The 12,339-nt window shown below is 42.2% G+C and overlaps 9 non-coding genes across 9 annotated transcripts; all 9 read right to left on the reverse strand.

Annotated features, from left to right (window-relative positions):
• Window positions 1-56: 56 nt before the first annotated feature.
• Window positions 57-128, reverse strand: trnap-ugg (transfer RNA proline (anticodon UGG)). Its single transcript has one exon. It is a non-coding gene; the product is annotated as a tRNA-Pro (tRNA).
• Window positions 129-1,466: 1,338 nt separating this feature from the next.
• Window positions 1,467-1,538, reverse strand: trnap-ugg (transfer RNA proline (anticodon UGG)). The gene has a single exon. It is a non-coding gene; the product is annotated as a tRNA-Pro (tRNA).
• Window positions 1,539-2,876: 1,338 nt separating this feature from the next.
• On the reverse strand, window positions 2,877-2,948 carry trnap-ugg (transfer RNA proline (anticodon UGG)). Its single transcript has one exon. It is a non-coding gene; the product is annotated as a tRNA-Pro (tRNA).
• Window positions 2,949-4,286: 1,338 nt separating this feature from the next.
• On the reverse strand, window positions 4,287-4,358 carry trnap-ugg (transfer RNA proline (anticodon UGG)). Its single transcript has one exon. It is a non-coding gene; the product is annotated as a tRNA-Pro (tRNA).
• A 1,338-nt stretch (window positions 4,359-5,696) lies between these two features.
• trnap-ugg (transfer RNA proline (anticodon UGG)) lies at window positions 5,697-5,768 on the reverse strand. The gene has a single exon. It is a non-coding gene; the product is annotated as a tRNA-Pro (tRNA).
• A 1,337-nt stretch (window positions 5,769-7,105) lies between these two features.
• trnap-ugg (transfer RNA proline (anticodon UGG)) lies at window positions 7,106-7,178 on the reverse strand. Its single transcript has one exon. It is a non-coding gene; the product is annotated as a tRNA-Pro (tRNA).
• Window positions 7,179-8,516: 1,338 nt separating this feature from the next.
• On the reverse strand, window positions 8,517-8,588 carry trnap-ugg (transfer RNA proline (anticodon UGG)). The gene has a single exon. It is a non-coding gene; the product is annotated as a tRNA-Pro (tRNA).
• A 1,338-nt stretch (window positions 8,589-9,926) lies between these two features.
• trnap-ugg (transfer RNA proline (anticodon UGG)) lies at window positions 9,927-9,998 on the reverse strand. The gene has a single exon. It is a non-coding gene; the product is annotated as a tRNA-Pro (tRNA).
• A 1,338-nt stretch (window positions 9,999-11,336) lies between these two features.
• trnap-ugg (transfer RNA proline (anticodon UGG)) lies at window positions 11,337-11,408 on the reverse strand. The gene has a single exon. It is a non-coding gene; the product is annotated as a tRNA-Pro (tRNA).
• Window positions 11,409-12,339: the final 931 nt, after the last annotated feature.

Raw genomic sequence — 12,339 nt, forward strand, 5'->3', positions numbered from 1 at the left:
TATCCAGCCGTGTCAATGCTGCCCCCTAGCCCTAACAGGTTAAAAGATCTGCAAAAGGGCTCATCCGGGATTTGAACCCGGGACCTCTCGCACCCAAAGCGAGAATCATACCCCTAGACCAACGAGCCTTAGACAAGAATAAAATTGTTTTGCTTTCTGCGGCAATTACAATGAGGATATCAATTGTTCTTGTCCATGGTGCTTGGATAGATTGAACCTCATGTGAGTGTTTGTGCTATACTTGTGAGCATAGCAGTCTTCCAAACTGTTGACCAGGCTTCAGTTCAAATCTTTTGTATTTCATCTGCTGTGTCTTTCACATTCTGTCTTCTTAAGCCGCGACAGCAAACTGATGATGAGTGTTGACAAATGAATATTGAGCAAAATGAGGTCAATTAATATTTTAAAAGAGAAAATGAAAAAATAAAACTTAAAAAAGAATGGAGCTCATTTATTTTGAGTCGATTGATGCATCAGTACGTGAATCAAAGTAAACGAACGTAAAAAATACCCATTCAAATCGATCAGTTTTCAACTAGAGAGATTGAAACGCGTCGTATCTGTCTCAAGCCTCCGTAACTGTTTATGTTACAACTCCACATCTGCAATAAATGGTGGTGGAGCTAGAGCGGTGTTTGTCAAACCATGAGACATACCAATAATCGGTATTCTCACAAAAACATCTGTAGCATCTGAACCGTTTGACCTACAACATCGTATGACCACTCCCTGGAAAGGGGAGACCCTCAGGAACACGGTGGTGTTCTCAATTTGTCTCTACGTCCCCCACAAGTGTCAGGGGACTCGTCTGAAGTCGGAACCCTCTATGTGCAAACATCTGTTTGTAGAATCCAAAATCTTTGGGCTACAAACTAATGTGACCCCACTTGTCACAATGTTCTCCGTTTTGCCCTACGTTTTCCACAAGTGTCACGGGACTAATCTGAAGGTAACAGGTACTGATTAAAATGATAGATTTTTTAACCAGGGACCTCTCCCACCCTAAGCCATAATAGTACAACTATACCAACGATCCGTTTGGTCAAAGAATTTTCACTTTCCACAAAAATGACGGTCAGGATATGAATCGATGTCTCCATGTTGCTTACGAGCTTCACATAGCATTGGTGGTATAGTGGTGAGCATAGCTGCCTTCCAAGCAGTTGACCAGGGTTCAATTCCCAGCCAATGCAGAGCATGAGATATTCACTAGGTTTAGGGGCTGGGTGTCATTTCAAGTGTATTACATTGGAATCAATGTCCTTGTTAGTGGAAGTCAGATTTGCTCTTAGTTTTTGCAGGTTTTCTAAATGAAGTGCGATATTGAGCCAACTAGTGAATATCACAATAGATACGCAGTCCATCGCCTAAACCATTCAGCCACCTCGTCCTGCGCCCAAGAGGTGGCTGTTTGCAACCAGTGGCCAGAGATCTGCCTGTCTGAGCTTGTTAAAAGATCTGCAAAAGGGCTCATCCGGGATTTGAACCCGGGACCTCTCGCACCCAAAGCGAGAATCATACCCCTAGACCAACGAGCCTTAGACAAGAATAAAATTGTTTTGCTTTCTGCGGCAATTACAATGAGGATATCAATTGTTCTTGTCCATGGTGCTTGGATAGATTGAACCTCATGTGAGTGTTTGTGCTATACTTGTGAGCATAGCAGTCTTCCAAACTGTTGACCAGGCTTCAGTTCAAATCTTTTGTATTTCATCTGCTGTGTCTTTCACATTCTGTCTTCTTAAGCCGCGACAGCAAACTGATGATGAGTGTTGACAAATGAATATTTAGCAAAATGAGGTCAATTAATATTTTAAAAGAGAAAATGAAAAAATAAAACTTAAAAAAGAATGGAGCTCATTTATTTTGAGTCGATTGATGCATCAGTACGTGAATCAAAGTAAACGAACGTAAAAAATACCCATTCAAATCGATCAGTTTTAAACTAGAGAGATTGAAACGCGTCGTATCTGTCTCAAGCCTCCGTAACTGTTTATGTTACAACTCCACATCTGCAATAAATGGTGGTGGAGCTAGAGCGGTGTTTGTCAAACCATGAGACATACCAATAATCGGTATTCTCACAAAAACATCTGTAGCATCTGAACCGTTTGACCTACAACATCGTATGACCACTCCCTGGAAAGGGGAGACCCTCACGAACACGGTGGTGTTCTCAATTTGTCTCTACGTCCCCCACAAGTGTCAGGGGACTCGTCTGAAGTCGGAACCCTCTATGTGCAAACATCTGTTTGTAGAATCCAAAATCTTTGGGCTACAAACTAATGTGACCCCACTTGTCACAATGTTCTCCGTTTTGCCCTACGTTTTCCACAAGTGTCACGGGACTAATCTGAAGGTAACAGGTACTGATTAAAATGATAGATTTTTTAACCAGGGACCTCTCGCACCCTAAGCCATAATAGTACAACTATACCAACGATCCGTTTGGTCAAAGAATTTTCACTTTCCACAAAAATGACGGTCAGGATATGAATCGATGTCTCCATGTTGCTTAAGAGCTTCACATAGCATTGGTGGTATAGTGGTGAGCATAGCTGCCTTCCAAGCAGTTGACCAGGGTTCGATTCCCAGCCAATGCAGAGCATGAGATATTCACTGGGTTTAGGGGCTGGGTGTCATTTCAAGTGTATTACATTGGAATCAATGTCCTTGTTAGTGGAAGTCAGATTTGCTCTTAGTTTTTGCAGGTTTTCTAAATGAAGTGCGATATTGAGCCAACTAGTGAATATCACAATAGATACGCAGTCCATCGCCTAAACCATTCAGCCACCTCGTCCTGCGCCCAAGAGGTAGCTGTTTGCAACCAGCGGCCAGAGATCTGCCTGTCTGAGCTTGTTAAAAGATCTGCAAAAGGGCTCATCCGGGATTTGAACCCGGGACCTCTCGCACCCAAAGCGAGAATCATACCCCTAGACCAACGAGCCTTAGACAAGAATAAAATTGTTTTGCTTTCTGCGGCAATTACAATGAGGATATCCATTGTTCTTGTCCATGGTGCTTGGAAAGATTGAACCTCATGTGAGTGTTTGTGCTATACTTGTGAGCATAGCAGTCTTCCAAACTGTTGACCAGGCTTCAGTTCAAATCTTTTGTATTTCATCTGCTGTGTCTTTCACATTCTGTCTTCTTAAGCCGCGACAGCAAACTGATGATGAGTGTTGACAAATGAATATTGAGCAAAATGAAGTCAATTAATATTTTAAAAGAGAAAATGAAAAAATAAAACTTAAAAAAGAATGGAGCTCATTTATTTTGAGTCGATTGATGCATCAGTACGTGAATCAAAGTAAACGAACGTAAAAAATACCCATTCAAATCGATCAGTTTTCAACTAGAGAGATTGAAACGCGTCGTATCTGTCTCAAGCCTCCGTAACTGTTTATGTTACAACTCCACATCTGCAATAAATGGTGGTGGAGCTAGAGCGGTGTTTGTCAAACCATGAGACATACCAATAATCGGTATTCTCACAAAAACATCTGTAGCATCTGAACCGTTTGACCTACAACATCGTATGACCACTCCCTGGAAAGGGGAGACCCTCACGAACACGGTGGTGTTCTCAATTTGTCTCTACGTCCCCCACAAGTGTCAGGGGACTCGTCTGAAGTCGGAACCCTCTATGTGCAAACATCTGTTTGTAGAATCCAAAATCTTTGGGCTACAAACTAATGTGACCCCACTTGTCACAATGTTCTCCGTTTTGCCCTACGTTTTCCACAAGTGTCACGGGACTAATCTGAAGGTAACAGGTACTGATTAAAATGATAGATTTTTTAACCAGGGACCTCTCGCACCCTAAGCCATAATAGTACAACTATACCAACGATCCGTTTGGTCAAAGAATTTTCACTTTCCACAAAAATGACGGTCAGGATATGAATCGATGTCTCCATGTTGCTTAAGAGCTTCACATAGCATTGGTGGTATAGTGGTGAGCATAGCTGCCTTCCAAGCAGTTGACCAGGGTTCGATTCCCAGCCAATGCAGAGCATGAGATATTCACTGGGTTTAGGGGCTGGGTGTCATTTCAAGTGTATTACATTGGAATCAATGTCCTTGTTAGTGGAAGTCAGATTTGCTCTTAGTTTTTGCAGGTTTTCTAAATGAAGTGCGATATTGAGCCAACTAGTGAATATCACAATAGATACGCAGTCCATCGCCTAAACCATTCAGCCACCTCGTCCTGCGCCCAAGAGGTAGCTGTTTGCAACCAGCGGCCAGAGATCTGCCTGTCTGAGCTTGTTAAAAGATCTGCAAAAGGGCTCATCCGGGATTTGAACCCGGGACCTCTCGCACCCAAAGCGAGAATCATACCCCTAGACCAACGAGCCTTAGACAAGAATAAAATTGTTTTGCTTTCTGCGGCAATTACAATGAGGATATCCATTGTTCTTGTCCATGGTGCTTGGAAAGATTGAACCTCATGTGAGTGTTTGTGCTATACTTGTGAGCATAGCAGTCTTCCAAACTGTTGACCAGGCTTCAGTTCAAATCTTTTGTATTTCATCTGCTGTGTCTTTCACATTCTGTCTTCTTAAGCCGCGACAGCAAACTGATGATGAGTGTTGACAAATGAATATTGAGCAAAATGAAGTCAATTAATATTTTAAAAGAGAAAATGAAAAAATAAAACTTAAAAAAGAATGGAGCTCATTTATTTTGAGTCGATTGATGCATCAGTACGTGAATCAAAGTAAACGAACGTAAAAAATACCCATTCAAATCGATCAGTTTTCAACTAGAGAGATTGAAACGCGTCGTATCTGTCTCAAGCCTCCGTAACTGTTTATGTTACAACTCCACATCTGCAATAAATGGTGGTGGAGCTAGAGCGGTGTTTGTCAAACCATGAGACATACCAATAATCGGTATTCTCACAAAAACATCTGTAGCATCTGAACCGTTTGACCTACAACATCGTATGACCACTCCCTGGAAAGGGGAGACCCTCACGAACACGGTGGTGTTCTCAATTTGTCTCTACGTCCCCCACAAGTGTCAGGGGACTCGTCTGAAGTCGGAACCCTCTATGTGCAAACATCTGTTTGTAGAATCCAAAATCTTTGGGCTACAAACTAATGTGACCCCACTTGTCACAATGTTCTCCGTTTTGCCCTACGTTTTCCACAAGTGTCACGGGACTAATCTGAAGGTAACAGGTACTGATTAAAATGATAGATTTTTTAACCAGGGACCTCTCGCACCCTAAGCCATATAAGTACAACTATACCAACGATCCGTTTGGTCAAAGAATTTTCACTTTCCACAAAAATGACGGTCAGGATATGAATCGATGTCTCCATGTTGCTTAAGAGCTTCACATAGCATTGGTGGTATAGTGGTGAGCATAGCTGCCTTCCAAGCAGTTGACCAGGGTTCGATTCCCAGCCAATGCAGAGCATGAGATATTCACTAGGTTTAGGGGCTGGGTGTCATTTCAAGTGTATTACATTGGAATCAATGTCCTTGTTAGTGGAAGTCAGATTTGCTCTTAGTTTTTGCAGGTTTTCTAAATGAAGTGCGATATTGAGCCAACTAGTGAATATCACAATAGATACGCAGTCCATCGCCTAAACCATTCAGCCACCTCGTCCTGCGCCCAAGAGGTAGCTGTTTGCAACCAGCGGCCAGAGATCTGCCTGTCTGAGCTTGTTAAAAGATCTGCAAAAGGGCTCATCCGGGATTTGAACCCGGGACCTCTCGCACCCAAAGCGAGAATCATACCCCTAGACCAACGAGCCTTAGACAAGAATAAAATTGTTTTGCTTTCTGCGGCAATTACAATGAGGATATCAATTGTTCTTGTCCATGGTGCTTGGATAGATTGAACCTCATGTGAGTGTTTGTGCTATACTTGTGAGCATAGCAGTCTTCCAAACTGTTGACCAGGCTTCAGTTCAAATCTTTTGTATTTCATCTGCTGTGTCTTTCACATTCTGTCTTCTTAAGCCGCGACAGCAAACTGATGATGAGTGTTGACAAATGAATATTGAGCAAAATGAGGTCAATTAATATTTTAAAAGAGAAAATGAAAAAATAAAACTTAAAAAAGAATGGAGCTCATTTATTTTGAGTCGATTGATGCATCAGTACGTGAATCAAAGTAAACGAACGTAAAAAATACCCATTCAAATCGATCAGTTTTCAACTAGAGAGATTGAAACGCGTCGTATCTGTCTCAAGCCTCCGTAACTGTTTATGTTACAACTCCACATCTGCAATAAATGGTGGTGGAGCTAGAGCGGTGTTTGTCAAACCATGAGACATACCAATAATCGGTATTCTCACAAAAACATCTGTAGCATCTGAACCGTTTGACCTACAACATCGTATGACCACTCCCTGGAAAGGGGAGACCCTCACGAACACGGTGGTGTTCTCAATTTGTCTCTACGTCCCCCACAAGTGTCAGGGGACTCGTCTGAAGTCGGAACCCTCTATGTGCAAACATCTGTTTGTAGAATCCAAAATCTTTGGGCTACAAACTAATGTGACCCCACTTGTCACAATGTTCTCCGTTTTGCCCTACGTTTTCCACAAGTGTCACGGGACTAATCTGAAGGTAACAGGTACTGATTAAAATGATAGATTTTTTAACCAGGGACCTCTCGCACCCTAAGCCATAATAGTACAACTATACCAACGATCCGTTTGGTCAAAGAATTTTCACTTTCCACAAAAATGACGGTCAGGATATGAATCGATGTCTCCATGTTGCTTACGAGCTTCACATAGCATTGGTGGTATAGTGGTGAGCATAGCTGCCTTCCAAGCAGTTGACCAGGGTTCGATTCCCAGCCAATGCAGAGCATGAGATATTCACTAGGTTTAGGGGCTGGGTGTCATTTCAAGTGTATTACATTGGAATCAATGTCCTTGTTAGTGGAAGTCAGATTTGCTCTTAGTTTTTGCAGGTTTTCTAAATGAAGTGCGATATTGAGCCAACTAGTGAATATCACAATAGATACGCAGTCCATCGCCTAAACCATTCAGCCACCTCGTCCTGCGCCCAAGAGGTGGCTGTTTGCAACCAGTGGCCAGAGATCTGCCTGTCTGAGCTTGTTAAAAGATCTGCAAAAGTGCTCATCCGGGATTTGAACCCGGGACCTCTCGCACCCAAAGCGAGAATCATACCCCTAGACCAACGAGCCTTAGACAAGAATAAAATTGTTTTGCTTTCTGCGGCAATTACAATGAGGATATCAATTGTTCTTGTCCATGGTGCTTGGATAGATTGAACCTCATGTGAGTGTTTGTGCTATACTTGTGAGCATAGCAGTCTTCCAAACTGTTGACCAGGCTTCAGTTCAAATCTTTTGTATTTCATCTGCTGTGTCTTTCACATTCTGTCTTCTTAAGCCGCGACAGCAAACTGATGATGAGTGTTGACAAATGAATATTGAGCAAAATGAGGTCAATTAATATTTTAAAAGAGAAAATGAAAAAATAAAACTTAAAAAAGAATGGAGCTCATTTATTTTGAGTCGATTGATGCATCAGTACGTGAATCAAAGTAAACGAACGTAAAAAATACCCATTCAAATCGATCAGTTTTCAACTAGAGAGATTGAAACGCGTCGTATCTGTCTCAAGCCTCCGTAACTGTTTATGTTACAACTCCACATCTGCAATAAATGGTGGTGGAGCTAGAGCGGTGTTTGTCAAACCATGAGACATACCAATAATCGGTATTCTCACAAAAACATCTGTAGCATCTGAACCGTTTGACCTACAACATCGTATGACCACTCCCTGGAAAGGGGAGACCCTCACGAACACGGTGGTGTTCTCAATTTGTCTCTACGTCCCCCACAAGTGTCAGGGGACTCGTCTGAAGTCGGAACCCTCTATGTGCAAACATCTGTTTGTAGAATCCAAAATCTTTGGGCTACAAACTAATGTGACCCCACTTGTCACAATGTTCTCCGTTTTGCCCTACGTTTTCCACAAGTGTCACGGGACTAATCTGAAGGTAACAGGTACTGATTAAAATGATAGATTTTTTAACCAGGGACCTCTCGCACCCTAAGCCATAATAGTACAACTATACCAACGATCCGTTTGGTCAAAGAATTTTCACTTTCCACAAAAATGACGGTCAGGATATGAATCGATGTCTCCATGTTGCTTACGAGCTTCACATAGCATTGGTGGTATAGTGGTGAGCATAGCTGCCTTCCAAGCAGTTGACCAGGGTTCGATTCCCAGCCAATGCAGAGCATGAGATATTCACTAGGTTTAGGGGCTGGGTGTCATTTCAAGTGTATTACATTGGAATCAATGTCCTTGTTAGTGGAAGTCAGATTTGCTCTTAGTTTTTGCAGGTTTTCTAAATGAAGTGCGATATTGAGCCAACTAGTGAATATCACAATAGATACGCAGTCCATCGCCTAAACCATTCAGCCACCTCGTCCTGCGCCCAAGAGGTGGCTGTTTGCAACCAGTGGCCAGAGATCTGCCTGTCTGAGCTTGTTAAAAGATCTGCAAAAGGGCTCATCCGGGATTTGAACCCGGGACCTCTCGCACCCAAAGCGAGAATCATACCCCTAGACCAACGAGCCTTAGACAAGAATAAAATTGTTTTGCTTTCTGCGGCAATTACAATGAGGATATCAATTGTTCTTGTCCATGGTGCTTGGATAGATTGAACCTCATGTGAGTGTTTGTGCTATACTTGTGAGCATAGCAGTCTTCCAAACTGTTGACCAGGCTTCAGTTCAAATCTTTTGTATTTCATCTGCTGTGTCTTTCACATTCTGTCTTCTTAAGCCGCGACAGCAAACTGATGATGAGTGTTGACAAATGAATATTGAGCAAAATGAGGTCAATTAATATTTTAAAAGAGAAAATGAAAAAATAAAACTTAAAAAAGAATGGAGCTCATTTATTTTGAGTCGATTGATGCATCAGTACGTGAATCAAAGTAAACGAACGTAAAAAATACCCATTCAAATCGATCAGTTTTCAACTAGAGAGATTGAAACGCGTCGTATCTGTCTCAAGCCTCCGTAACTGTTTATGTTACAACTCCACATCTGCAATAAATGGTGGTGGAGCTAGAGCGGTGTTTGTCAAACCATGAGACATACCAATAATCGGTATTCTCACAAAAACATCTGTAGCATCTGAACCGTTTGACCTACAACATCGTATGACCACTCCCTGGAAAGGGGAGACCCTCACGAACACGGTGGTGTTCTCAATTTGTCTCTACGTCCCCCACAAGTGTCAGGGGACTCGTCTGAAGTCGGAACCCTCTATGTGCAAACATCTGTTTGTAGAATCCAAAATCTTTGGGCTACAAACTAATGTGACCCCACTTGTCACAATGTTCTCCGTTTTGCCCTACGTTTTCCACAAGTGTCACGGGACTAATCTGAAGGTAACAGGTACTGATTAAAATGATAGATTTTTTAACCAGGGACCTCTCGCACCCTAAGCCATAATAGTACAACTATACCAACGATCCGTTTGGTCAAAGAATTTTCACTTTCCACAAAAATGACGGTCAGGATATGAATCGATGTCTCCATGTTGCTTACGAGCTTCACATAGCATTGGTGGTATAGTGGTGAGCATAGCTGCCTTCCAAGCAGTTGACCAGGGTTCGATTCCCAGCCAATGCAGAGCATGAGATATTCACTAGGTTTAGGGGCTGGGTGTCATTTCAAGTGTATTACATTGGAATCAATGTCCTTGTTAGTGGAAGTCAGATTTGCTCTTAGTTTTTGCAGGTTTTCTAAATGAAGTGCGATATTGAGCCAACTAGTGAATATCACAATAGATACGCAGTCCATCGCCTAAACCATTCAGCCACCTCGTCCTGCGCCCAAGAGGTGGCTGTTTGCAACCAGTGGCCAGAGATCTGCCTGTCTGAGCTTGTTAAAAGATCTGCAAAAGGGCTCATCCGGGATTTGAACCCGGGACCTCTCGCACCCAAAGCGAGAATCATACCCCTAGACCAACGAGCCTTAGACAAGAATAAAATTGTTTTGCTTTCTGCGGCAATTACAATGAGGATATCAATTGTTCTTGTCCATGGTGCTTGGATAGATTGAACCTCATGTGAGTGTTTGTGCTATACTTGTGAGCATAGCAGTCTTCCAAACTGTTGACCAGGCTTCAGTTCAAATCTTTTGTATTTCATCTGCTGTGTCTTTCACATTCTGTCTTCTTAAGCCGCGACAGCAAACTGATGATGAGTGTTGACAAATGAATATTGAGCAAAATGAGGTCAATTAATATTTTAAAAGAGAAAATGAAAAAATAAAACTTAAAAAAGAATGGAGCTCATTTATTTTGAGTCGATTGATGCATCAGTACGTGAATCAAAGTAAACGAACGTAAAAAATACCCATTCAAATCGATCAGTTTTCAACTAGAGAGATTGAAACGCGTCGTATCTGTCTCAAGCCTCCGTAACTGTTTATGTTACAACTCCACATCTGCAATAAATGGTGGTGGAGCTAGAGCGGTGTTTGTCAAACCATGAGACATACCAATAATCGGTATTCTCACAAAAACATCTGTAGCATCTGAACCGTTTGACCTACAACATCGTATGACCACTCCCTGGAAAGGGGAGACCCTCACGAACACGGTGGTGTTCTCAATTTGTCTCTACGTCCCCCACAAGTGTCAGGGGACTCGTCTGAAGTCGGAACCCTCTATGTGCAAACATCTGTTTGTAGAATCCAAAATCTTTGGGCTACAAACTAATGTGACCCCACTTGTCACAATGTTCTCCGTTTTGCCCTACGTTTTCCACAAGTGTCACGGGACTAATCTGAAGGTAACAGGTACTGATTAAAATGATAGATTTTTTAACCAGGGACCTCTCGCACCCTAAGCCATAATAGTACAACTATACCAACGATCCGTTTGGTCAAAGAATTTTCACTTTCCACAAAAATGACGGTCAGGATATGAATCGATGTCTCCATGTTGCTTACGAGCTTCACATAGCATTGGTGGTATAGTGGTGAGCATAGCTGCCTTCCAAGCAGTTGACCAGGGTTCGATTCCCAGCCAATGCAGAGCATGAGATATTCACTAGGTTTAGGGGCTGGGTGTCATTTCAAGTGTATTACATTGGAATCAATGTCCTTGTTAGTGGAAGTCAGATTTGCTCTTAGTTTTTGCAGGTTTTCTAAATGAAGTGCGATATTGAGCCAACTAGTGAATATCACAATAGATACGCAGTCCATCGCCTAAACCATTCAGCCACCTCGTCCTGCGCCCAAGAGGTGGCTGTTTGCAACCAGTGGCCAGAGATCTGCCTGTCTGAGCTTGTTAAAAGATCTGCAAAAGGGCTCATCCGGGATTTGAACCCGGGACCTCTCGCACCCAAAGCGAGAATCATACCCCTAGACCAACGAGCCTTAGACAAGAATAAAATTGTTTTGCTTTCTGCGGCAATTACAATGAGGATATCAATTGTTCTTGTCCATGGTGCTTGGATAGATTGAACCTCATGTGAGTGTTTGTGCTATACTTGTGAGCATAGCAGTCTTCCAAACTGTTGACCAGGCTTCAGTTCAAATCTTTTGTATTTCATCTGCTGTGTCTTTCACATTCTGTCTTCTTAAGCCGCGACAGCAAACTGATGATGAGTGTTGACAAATGAATATTGAGCAAAATGAGGTCAATTAATATTTTAAAAGAGAAAATGAAAAAATAAAACTTAAAAAAGAATGGAGCTCATTTATTTTGAGTCGATTGATGCATCAGTACGTGAATCAAAGTAAACGAACGTAAAAAATACCCATTCAAATCGATCAGTTTTCAACTAGAGAGATTGAAACGCGTCGTATCTGTCTCAAGCCTCCGTAACTGTTTATGTTACAACTCCACATCTGCAATAAATGGTGGTGGAGCTAGAGCGGTGTTTGTCAAACCATGAGACATACCAATAATCGGTATTCTCACAAAAACATCTGTAGCATCTGAACCGTTTGACCTACAACATCGTATGACCACTCCCTGGAAAGGGGAGACCCTCACGAACACGGTGGTGTTCTCAATTTGTCTCTACGTCCCCCACAAGTGTCAGGGGACTCGTCTGAAGTCGGAACCCTCTATGTGCAAACATCTGTTTGTAGAATCCAAAATCTTTGGGCTACAAACTAATGTGACCCCACTTGTCACAATGTTCTCCGTTTTGCCCTACGTTTTCCACAAGTGTCACGGGACTAATCTGAAGGTAACAGGTACTGATTAAAATGATAGATTTTTTAACCAGGGACCTCTCGCACCCTAAGCCATAATAGTACAACTATACCAACGATCCGTTTGGTCAAAGAATTTTCACTT

Source organism: Salmo salar, unplaced genomic scaffold (assembly GCF_965601325.2).
Source record: "Salmo salar unplaced genomic scaffold, fSalSal1 ptg000588l, whole genome shotgun sequence".
Classification (NCBI taxonomy): domain Eukaryota; kingdom Metazoa; phylum Chordata; class Actinopteri; order Salmoniformes; family Salmonidae; genus Salmo; species Salmo salar.